We start from the raw sequence: 12,031 nt of genomic DNA, 5'->3' as shown, positions 1-12,031 counted from the left end.
TGATCCCCTGTCTCAGCCTCCCAGAGTGCTAGGATTATAGGCATGAGCCACCATGCCCGGCCTTATTATTTCTAATCATTTTCAGATTATTTTAAGTTATTTATATAGATGGCATGAAGACTGAGATTAGAATTACAGGTGGTTTTTTCTTTCTTTTTTGCTTTCAGCACTTCAAAGATGTCATTCTGTTGTTTTTTTGGTATTTTTATATGTGTTCACAGTAAGGTAAATATGTAAGGAAGTCACCTACCAAGAAACAGCAACATATCTGCAATTCCAGTGACTTTTTCTTTTATTTTTTTATTTTTTTTTATTTTTTTATTTTTTTTTTTTTTGAGACAGAGTCTCACTGTTGCCCAGGCTAGAGTGAGTGCCGTGGCGTCAGCCTAGCTCACAGCAACCTCAAACTCCTGAGCTCAAGCGATCCTCCTGTCTCAGCCTCCCGAGTAGCTGGGACTACAGGCATGCACCACCATGCCCGGCTAATTTTTTCTATATATATTTTTAGCTGTCCATATAATTTCTTTCTATTTTTAGTAGAGATGGGGTCTCGCTCTTGCTCAGGCTGGTCTCGAACTCCTGAGCTCAAACGATCCGCCCACCTCGGCCTCCCAGAGTGCTAGGATTACAGGCCTGAGCCACCGCGCCCGGCCTCCAGTGACTTTTTAAGAATTGAATTTGATCGAATATTGAATATTAAAAACCATTATAAAATTTTTAAAGTATGGAATCACAAAAATGAGCAAGATACAATTTTTTATTAAAAAATGAATACAGAAATTTCACAAAGAACCAAAGAGAACTTTTGGAAGTGAAAAATGTAGTTATTGAATTTCAAACTTTGTTGGCTAGGTAAATCAGGTTAAACGTGAGGTCCTTAATTGAGTTTGCTTTATTCCAGAGAGGATTTGTGCTTGTTTCTGGTAGGAACCAGGGATAACTATTGACTTGGAAGCCCTTCAGTCCTGTTGTAGGGAACCTGAGTTACCCAGGAGTCTCAGATACAGTAACAGAGACCCCAGCACTAGTGCAGCCACAGGTATTTGCCCCTGAGGCAGTTCTTCCTTTAGAATGTGCTTATTGCTTATTTTTATTGACACCTTTTTTGAAGGAATCTGTGAACCCAGTAATGGAATGAAAATGCCTTATGCTGGTCCAGTTATAGTGCTGTATAAAATTGCTCCTCAGTAAATGTAGTCCATTTACTGCCTGAGGCAAAAATGTCACCATTCATATTTTCTTTGGGAAATTTCTGGCTTATTACTTTTGCTCATTTATCTGTTGAGTGCTTTATTGCTTTCTAGACTCATGTGTATATACTAGAGAATAATTCTTTGTTGTATATGTTGGAAATATTTTTCTCCCTATCGTTTTACAAGTTTAACTTGTAACTTTGTTTTTAGTGTCTTATATATGGAAATTTTAAATCACAAAGTTTAACAGTCTCTTCCTTTGTGGCTTTTGAATTCTAACATATCCTTCTGTATTATGAGCCCATAATGATGTGCTTCTATAATTTCTCTTAACATGTGTATACATACTTACTTTATGTATGCACTTTACATCTTCAGTACTTCTTGAGTTTATCTTTGTAAATATCTGAAGCAGAGATTAATTTTTTTCAAATGGATTATCTCAACAATAGTTACTCATCATCTTCACCTTATTTGAAATACCACCTTTATCTTATAGTAAATTCCCATTGATACAAAGGTACATTCAATGTTAGTGACATGTTTTTGTTTTATTTTGATTTTAATATTTGGTGGTTTTGATTGTTATAGTGTCATTATTTATCCTTATATCCGATAGTGTAAATCCTTTCTCTGTATTCCTTTTTATCAAAGGTATCTTGATTTTACTTGTTATTTTTCTTTTTTTGTTTAGACAGAGTCTTGCTCTGTTGCCCGGGCTATTGTGCCATGTATCATAGCTCACAGTAACCTCCAGCTCCTGGGCTCAAGTGATCCTCCTGCCTCAGCCTCCCAAGTAGCTAGAACTACAGGCAGTGCCACCTTGCTTGGCTATTTTTCTATTTTTAGTAGAGGTGGATCTAACTCTTGCTCAGGCTAGTCTCTAACTCCTGAGCTCCAGCAATCCTCCAGCCTTGCTTCCCCGAGTGCTATGATTATAGGCATCAGCCACTGTGCCTGACACTTACTATTCTTCTCTTGTGTATGAATTTTACAATGAGAATGGCAGTTCCATGGAACTTTCATAATGAGATTATGTGATTAGGTTAATTTGGGGGAAGAATTGCCTTTTTTACAATATGAAAGATTCCTATCTGAAACCATGGTTTTATATTTGTTAGAATTTGGTAAGGTTGTGGTTAACAGAAAAACTGAAAAATAGTTGCATGAAAAGATGGATTCTCACGTTCAAGAAAACTGGAAGTAGTCCATCCATTGCTGGTGTCATGTTCTTTCAGTGTTGGGGACCCATGCTCCTTGTTTGCTTTCTTTCTGTTCTTCAAACACACCAGTCGCATAAGTACTACACAGTTTTAGGTGTGGTATATGCTAAACTCGTGACCCCCATTCTTCATATGACATTGTCCTTCATATTTCAGAGTTACCTCCTTAGATTTTGCGTGGCCAGCCAATATAAAGCAGCTTTCACAGTCAAATCTGCTGTCTTAAGGCACTTACCTAAAATTTTGTTCATGTATTTGTTTACCCTTCCATGTATTTCCTACTCCTTTTTAATTCTTTGAGAGTTTAAAATAACTATCAGTTCCTGTTATATGCATATCTAGTGTTTAGAACAATGCATGGTTCATAATAGACATTCAAATATTGAAATAATGAATTTTGAAAAAGAGAACAGGAGTATTTATAATCTTAGCTATTTCTTAGATATCTTAGTTTTACAAAAAAGATAATGCTTTTCATATGTGCATAAAACTTTCTAATTCAATTCCTATGTGGTTTTGTGCATATCGTTTCATAGTGGTATCTTTTTTTTTTTATTTATTTGCTTTCCCGGATACTTACTATCATTATCACTTCAGTTATTGTTAAAATGAAAAATAGACCCTTGATGTTGGTTCTTTTGTTGAAAAAGAGTAAATAGTAGTGTATAGCATTAGATCTTGTCTTGACTAAACTGGATGAGGTTTAATAAAATAGATACCTGCCTCATTTTTCAAAACTATCTAGTTAATTTAAAAGTTTTTTTGGTTCATTTATGACTTTTTCTACTAAGAAGATCATATCTTCTATTCTGCTTGTGACTATAGTTAGGATTAATGTGGGAAGCTGTATAGTGCTTAAACACCAGAGGGTGCCAGAGATTCATGTTATATCGGTCATACAGAAGTGACAAATACTACAGTATCTTTGTCTCTTGGATAGTTACCCCTATTTAAACTGGGTATTGGGTGATCATAAGGAATTAATATTGATATTTTGATGTGATAATGATATATGGTTTAAGAGTCCATATATTTTACAGATACATATTAAAAATAAAATATTTATAAATGAATTATTTCTGGTAGTGAAGGTATTTTTAACAGCTAGAAGTTCAGTTTAACTTTATCAAATATAAATTTAGGTAACTTTTCATCATTTGTAACTCATTGTTTCATGTATTAAGAGTCTGTTTGAGCCAGGCACCATGGCTCATGCCTGCAATCCTAACACTTCAGCAGGCTGAGGTGGGAGAATCACTTGAGGCCAGGAGTTTGAGAGCAGCCTGAGCAAGACCCCATCTCCACTAAAAGTAGAAAAAATTAGCTAGGCATCATGGTGTGCGCCTATAGTCCCAGCTACTCGGGAGGCTGAGGCAGGAGGATCATTGAGCCCAGGAGTCTGAGGTTGCAGTGAGCTATGATGATGCCACTGCACTCTATCCTGGGCAACAGAGTGAGACCCTGTCTCAACAACAATAACAAAGCCTATTTGTCCTTGTCTGTGCAAGTGTATCAATAATATGCTGGTACATAGTGTATGATATAATGGTTATTCCAGAGCAGGGATTTTAGAAAAGAGAGGAAGTTTCTGGTGAGGAAAAATGCTCTCATCTTGGAGTAACAAGGGGGACAGGGAAGATGCCTCCATGTAAACTGTGCCCAGATTAGAACATAGGGTTAAAATTTAACACAAAGATCTTAATAGAAATTAGGTTCTTGAACATTCCACACAGGGAAATTATATGAATGAAGACTTAGAGATGAGATTGTGAAGCCTTTCAAAGTTTTTAGGCACGTTTTGTCATAGTAAAATGATGTTCAGGAAGAACTATCTTTGTATTTATATGCAGAATATAGAACTTATCTCACCTGTCATGGGCATCCTCAATAAGGATCAATGCCAAGAGGCAATGATAATGCTGTGGTGTGATTCATGTTAAAAATTTCTTAATTTGATTAACAGGATTAATAATGTAATTGAGAACATGTACATAAAGGAAGGGCTGGTAGGTATTTTTAGAAGCAAATTATAAGCAAATATTTGCTAGTACAGTACAGGTCAGCAGTTTCAGAATTGTTAAAATTTCAGATTCTGGGACCCATCTAGAATGAAATCTCTGGAGACTGGATATGACAGGAATCTGTATTTTAAAAGCTGTTATTGTATTTCTGATGTTCATTGCAGATTTAGGAACTATACACATAGACTAGCATTGACAGACAGTTTCATGAAAATGAATGAAGTGAGCCTTTCACTTTAGGGGAAAAAACTTGACAACTTTTTTTTAAAACCAGTGATAAAGTTTGAGCTTTCAAGCAGAGATTAAAATTTTGGAAAACTTCTACTCACTATCATGAGTTTGACAGCTTCCCAATACTTAGATTTTTCTGATCTGATTGGTGGAGATATTAACACATGATTTTTGGATTATGTATGAGTCTAAATTTGGAAGATCTATACAACTCAGTAAACCAATATTTTCTACATTACCAGTGAGGGTAAAAGATCCATTCAAACTGCAAGAGGACCAGTGGATTTTTAAAGCGATTTTGCAAAATTAGAAGACAGTGCTATTGTTCTGACTATTTATTAATTTTGGTATGTTAGTTTTCATAAAAGTGTGTTGTTTATGTGAACATATACTTCCTAGGTCATTCCCCAGAACACTAAAGTTTGAGAAGTACTGTGGTATGCTGTACTACATTTGAGTTAAGAAGAAAGAGGAAATTTGCCATGAGAAAAATAACTTCAAAAAACATATAGAAGGAGGAATAAACAGGGTATTATGTGAGTTTACAGACTTGCTACAGTAGAAAGGCCATGCCTGAGAGAGCTGAAATAAAATATTAAAGGCAAACATATTTTACTAGGGATTTAATAATCTAAGGCAAGCAATCAATCTTCCTAAAGTAAAATTTTTTGATTTATATATATTTAAAATAAATTATTTATGTGACTACGTAATATGTACATTTTACATAAAACTCAAAAGATACAAGAGGGAAAAATAAGACTTTCCCTCACTTTATTCTTGTGCTACCTAGGTTCCCAGCCTCAAGCCAACTGCTGTTACCAATTTGTTGTGTATCTTTCTAGATATAGCTAGTCTTTTTTTCCCCCCTTTGGTACAGAGTACTTTGTTGATGGTACGTGACAAGAAAAGACTCCCTAGGTATAATCTTTTCAACACAGATGGTAACATACCATACATACATATCTAATGGTTTTTTGTTTGTTTGTTTTATTTTATTTTATTTATTTATTTATTTATTTTATTTTATTTTTTTTTTTTTGAGACAGAGTCTCACTCTGTTGCCCAGGCTAGAGTGAGTGCCGTGGCATCAGCCTCGCTCACAGCAACCTCAAACTCCTGAGCTCGAGCGATCCTCCTGTCTCAGCCTCCCGAGTAGCTGGGACTACAAGCATGCACCACCATGCCCGGCTAATTTTTTCTATATATATATTTTTAGCTGTCCATATAATTTCTTTCTATTTTTAGTAGAGATGGGGTCTCGCTCTTGCTCAGGCTGGTCTCGAACTCCTGAGCTCAAACGATCCGCCCACCTCGGCCTCCCAGAGTGCTAGGATTACAGGCGTGAGCCACCGCGCCCGGCCTGTTTGTTTTATTTTTTTAAAAGACGGATCTCTGTGTTGCCCAGGCTGAAGTGCAGTAACAATAATCATAGTTCACTGCAACCTAGAACTCCTGGGCTCAAGAGATCCCCCTCCCTCAGCCTCTTGTATTGCTGAGACTATAGGTGTGAGCCACCACACCTGGCTAATTTTTTAATTTCTTTCCTTTCCCCTTCCCCCCCCCCCTCCTCCTCCCACTCCCCTATTCCTTTCCTTCCTCTTCTCCATTCGCTCTCTCCTCCCCTCTCCTTTCCTTTCCTTAGAGATAGAGTTTCGCTATGTTGCCCAGGCCGGTCTCCTGGTCTCAAAAAATCCTTCCGCCCTGGCCTCCCAAAGTGTTGGGATAACAGGTGTGAACCACCATGGCTGGCCATGTCTTACATTTTGGGTTTTACAACTTAGTAATAATAAATCTTGCAGTGAGACTCTGTCTCCCAAAAATAGTAGTAAATCTTGGAGATTATCCCATATCAGTATATGTTTTTTGTGATTTGATATTTTTAACAAAGTTCCATAACACATTAACTGTCATGTGAGTTGTATTTAACTCACGCTAGTTTTGAGCCTGGGGCCTGGTGAAGCATATGTATCACACATATCTCTTTACCGTATTCACCATACCTATAGGATACAGAAAACCATAAAAAAATAACAAAAATTTTCATTAAATTAGAAAGGATCATTTTATTTTCAAAGTTTTTATTCTATTTTTGTAATAAAACACCGTGGCCTCAAGGAAAAAAAAATTTTTTTTTTTTAAAGACAGAGTCTGGCTCTGTTGCCTGGGCTAGAGTGCCTTGACGTCAGCCTAGCCCACAGCAACCTCAAACTCTTGGGCTTAAGCAATCCTTCTGCCTCAGCCTTCCGAGTAGCTGGGACTATAGGCATGTGCCACCATGCCCGGCTAACTTTTTTTCTATATATATTTTTAGCTGTCCAGATCATTTCTTTCTATTTTTAGTAGAGATGAGGTCTCACTCTTGCTAAGGCTGGCCTTTTTTTTTTTTTTTAATTTATTTTTTATTTCAGCTTATTATGGGGATAAAAAAGTTCATGTTATATATATTGCCCATGCCTCGCCATCCCCCCAAGTCTGAGCTTCAAGTGTGTCCATTCCCTAGACAGTGCACATCGCACTCATCATGTACCAGGCTGGTCTTGAACTCCTGCCCTTGAGCAATCCTCCTGCCTCGGCCTCCCAGAGTGCTAAGATTACAGATGTGAGCCACCGTGCCCCGCCCCCAATTTTTTTTTTTTTTTTTACTGTGGCAGTCAATGTGATACTACAGTTTAGGTTGTTTCCATTGTTTTGTACTAGGAAAACAAAGGTGCAGTGACTATCATTTCACATAATTTTTAGGAAGAGTGATCTCTTCATTTTAAATTGTCAGATAACGCCAAATAGCCCTTCATGGAAGTTGTGTTAACAGATTATATTCAAAGCAACAAAGCTTAAGATAACATATTTCCATGTGTTCTGGTGAACTTTAAAAAAAAATGGTTGCCGATCTAACAGGTGAAAGATTATATCTTATATTGCTGTTATGAGTTGGGTAGAACATCTGCATCTTTTTTTTTTCCTATTAACTGAAGATTCATATGCTTTGTCCATTTTTCCATTGGATCATTAGTCTTTTCCTTATTTATAGGAGCTCTTTATATATTAAGGTATTTCCTTTTCTATGTTATGAATTCCTTTAATCTTCATTCTAAAGTTAGGGACCATTATTGCCTAATTTTACTGAAGATGCAGTTTTAGAGTGGTTAATTGCTTTATTTCACATAGATAATAAGTGGTACAGTCAGGATTCGAAGATAGGCAGTTTGACTCAGAACTTTCATTTTTACCCATTGTTCTGCTTCTCAATATGTTGTGATAGATAAACAGCTGTTCTGAGTGCATAGAAATTTTTAAAACATTTGAATATGATTTACATATTCTGTTGGGCATGATAGGTGATGAAGATGATTAATATGATCAATAAAATTAGTCTAGTTGGAGTTTAAGGCAAACACATTGACTATTAAAGAAGACAGTAAGACCTATCATAAGAGACAAACATGTATTCTCAGAAATTCAAAAGTTATAGCAATTGGATGAATGATTTAAAAATAGTCTTGAATGTCAGGTTGAGTTCAGGGACACATGAAAGGTTTTTGAACAGGAGATTAATGTGATTCACTCTACTTTAGAAGAATTAGTCTAGTGCTGTTACCAGTGTTGAGGGTGGAAGACATTTAAGAAGGCAGGCATGAGCAATGGTCAACTTTATCAAAAGCTAAAGAATTAGATCAGTTTCAGAAGCCAGAATGCAAGGCATTTCTGATAAATGAGTGATATTTTTGTAATTTTTGCATAGTACTCTGCTACACCCCATTGAATCTTGAGTTGGAAGGTTTTTTGTACTGAGTCAGTCTTCAGTTTATTTTTCTGAATATGTTTTAAAACAAAACAGATTGCCTTTCACAGCACCTTCATCAGAAGACACTGCATCAGACCAGAAAACTTGAAGACTTGGTTCAGTGATTCTTGCTTTTGTCTACTTTAAAATTAAAACCAAACCATAATCACAAATATCCCTCAATATCAAAGCTTTTGTTACTTTCCTGGCCTATCTTACCTTTACTGATAATGCTGCTAAAACACTGTGTTGTCTTTTCTTTCCTTCAGTTACCCTTTTTTAGAGGAAGTTTTAAATGGTGTGGGTGCTGTTTATTGTGGAACCGATATTCCTCTTCCCTCAATAGGGTCCTCCTCTACTCCTGCTGCCATCTGTAACCATGGTAACTGGCAGCTGTACTAGAGGGAGTCGTATTCAGCTTGGGGCCAGATAGAAGGAGGGATGACAGGCAAGAACCAATCTTAGTGGGCATTTAGTTCTTTGTTTATTTATAGGGAAAGGCGGCATGATTCTATTAAAAGACATGGGACTGTCCCCTCCTTGACTGGATTCTGTTCAATTCTAGTACTATGCTAGGTACTGATAGTAAATTAGCTTGGTAGTGGTCTCTGCAGCCTGTATGTGCGATGTTAACGGGCTATATAGGAGCCCTGCTACAGAAGCAAGGTGCAGTTTACAGGGGCATGTGTACCTGGCACACATCTGAGATTATAGGCACTCACTGTTGTATGTATAGTGTATAAGGGCCATGTAGCATTACCTTTAATAACTCCAGTTTTATTTTAAGGGAAGGATGAAGTTATATGTTTAAACTTCATTTTTTTCTATCTCATCTTTAGTTTTCTTTCCCTAAATGTTTGTTATTTTTGACATCACTAATTATTTTCATTAGGTAATCCATGTATACAGTACAACATTCAAAAGTTAGAAAGGGGTATAATAAGGTATGAAGTAAGTTGTCTTCCTAGCCCCGCTTTCCTGTTTCCCTTTCCAGAGGACAATTTCTCATGTATCTTTCCAAAGATATATTATGCCCACATAAGCTTGTTTGTACTCAAGGTTCAGTCTCTTCATTTTAAGTCAGTCCAAAGAGAGCTGCCTCGTTCCTTTAAGTGGCTGAGAGGGAACTTAGAAAGCATCTGAGTTATTAAAAAAAAAATTTTTTTTTTTTTTTTATTGGAGGAGGAGTAAACTGAGTCCCAAAGATGTTAAGTAACTGGTTAGGATTCTGTTTTGCAGTGAACTGACTTTTCACTGATGTTTACTTGGTCTTTTAAAAATACTATTTACTCAGGCCCTTTAAAATATTTCTTTATTCAGATTTTGGTCCATCTTATAGGCTTATGATTGCTACCATTCTTATACTTTAGATGTTTTTTTTTCTTTCTCTTTTTATTTTAATTTTTTTTTTTTTTTTTTTTTGTATTTTTTTGAGCCAGAATCTCACTCTGTTGCCTGGGCTAGAGTGCCATGGTGTCAGCCTAGCTCACAGCAACCTCAAACTCCTGGGCTCAAGCAATCCTTCTGTTTCAGCCTCCTGAGTAGCTTGAACTACAAGCATGCGCCACCATGCCCAGCTAATTTTTTAATATATATTTTTAGCTGTCCATATAATTTCTTTCTATTTTCACTAGAGATGGGGTCTCGCTCTTGCTCAGGCTGGTCTTGAACTCCTGAGCTCAAACAATCCGCCCACCTCGGCCTCCCAGAGTGCTAGGATTTCAGGCAGGAGCCACCCTGCCGGCCTGAGATTACTCTTTTCTTTTCCCTATTACAGAGATAAACTTTTTTTTTTTTTTTTTTTTTTTTTAACGGTACGAAGATACATATTTAGAATTAGCCAACTGTACTTGGTTTATATGATCCCAATTTTGTTGGCAACATCCAAAGCATTGTAATCGGGAGCGGGTCAAACTTATGCCTTTTTCTCTCCATCAGGCCTGATCAGGGTGTTGACCTTGGCCACATCAATGTCATAGAGCTTCTTCACAGCCTATTTGATCTGGTGCTTGTGGGCTTTGACATCCGCAATGAACACAAGTGTGTTGTCTTCTGTCTTCTTTATGGCAGGCTGAGTGGTCGGGGGAACTTGATGGCATAGTGGTTAAGCTTGTTTCTTCTGGGGGTGTTCTTGCAAGGATATTTGGGCTGCTTCCAGAGCCGCAGTGTCTTCAGCCGCCGGAAGTTGCACGGATCTTCTTTTTTGCGTGTGGCTGTGGATGCCGTAAGCACTACCATCTTGGCCTTCAAAGCCTTTGCTTTGGGTTCGCCTTTGGGAGGTGGCAGAAGCCTCCTCCTTCACCTTCCTGTCATCTTGTGAAAAGGCAACATCCCTTTTAAGGTTGAGCTTTTGTTATATTGTTCAGATGATAAGACCATTGTGCTTTTCTCTTTACATTCAATTGCTGCGTCTAGCACTTTCTTTCATTTAGCTTGCATCTCTTATATATGTTTGAGTATGGGCCCTTCCCCCTCACCCCTAATGTATTGTTTTTAAAACTTGAGCACTAGAGGCCTGAATTTCTTGAGCATTTGACAATTATAACTTATTTTCCTTTCTTCTGCACAAATGCATTACCACAGGGAGGTTTGTAATTTAAATCTATTGACATGAGACCACATGACATACCATTTGGCCCATGCAATAAACAGAAACAACAGCTTTTTTACATAATCCTGTTTGTGTAAATTATGTTTTACATTGTTGTATGAATTATAACCAGTAAAGTGCTTGCTATTACATAAGGTGGTAAGGATGCTGTGAGGGAATTTTATATTTCTTTCTTCTGTCTCATCTCTATGCTTAAATATATATGAGGGCTGTCCGGAAAGTATCTAACCATGTAGCTTTCTTGTTATGGTAGCAATGGCTGAATACTTTCCGGACAGCCCTTGTTTACTCATCTTAGTGCTGTGGCCATGTAGCAATTCTGTCACATAAAAACTACTGTTTGATTTTGCTGGTGCAAAGCAAGGAGCCCAAATGTAGTTTGTATTTTGTATGTATGTTCTTTATATGATATTATATATGTATGTTTGTGTGTGTGTGTGTGTGTGTGTAATTTTACATTTTATCTATAAGCTCCTTGCAGCCAATTGCTTGAGGATGTGGTTTAATGAATTCAATTGGTACAGATGGAGCACACCAAAAGTCTGAAGCAGGAAAACAAAACTAGTTTTAGTGGTTTGGTTTCAGAACAGCTAGTTGAATAAACTTCTTCTAAAGGGCCTTTGTGTGGGGGCTGACCTTTCAGGACCAGGGAGTTTCTGCTGGCCTTCAGTGCAACGGTGGCGTGCACTGGGAAATCTGAGGGACTTGGATGAAAACAAAGATGTCTATCTTAACTTCTTTGTCTTTCATTGTAGAGAATTTCTAAATGGATTAGTATAACTCCAAATATCTCTAGGTGTATCTCATTTACCAAATTAAGAGAGGGAAAGATGTGCCCTCGCAGAGAAAGTTGCTTCTGATTCATCTTTCTGATATTAGATGTATACTAGTGGTTAGGGGCACCAATTAATTTTAAAGGCTTATAGGGAAAGATAGCCATTCTTCAGTTCTCTTCTTGGTTGGATAAA

The 12,031-nt window shown here is 37.1% G+C and overlaps 1 protein-coding gene across 2 annotated transcripts in view; it reads left to right on the top strand.

The window, feature by feature from the left end:
* Window positions 1-12,031, top strand: part of TAF4B (TATA-box binding protein associated factor 4b) — a 115,764-nt gene that overhangs the window by 46,199 nt on the left and 57,534 nt on the right. The gene's annotated exons all lie outside the window — the stretch shown is intronic.

Source organism: Eulemur rufifrons, chromosome 5 (genome assembly GCF_041146395.1).
Source record: "Eulemur rufifrons isolate Redbay chromosome 5, OSU_ERuf_1, whole genome shotgun sequence".
In the NCBI taxonomy this organism is placed as follows: domain Eukaryota; kingdom Metazoa; phylum Chordata; class Mammalia; order Primates; family Lemuridae; genus Eulemur; species Eulemur rufifrons.
Note: the sequence above shows the minus strand (reverse complement) of the source record. Positions and strands in the feature narration are given on the sequence as shown.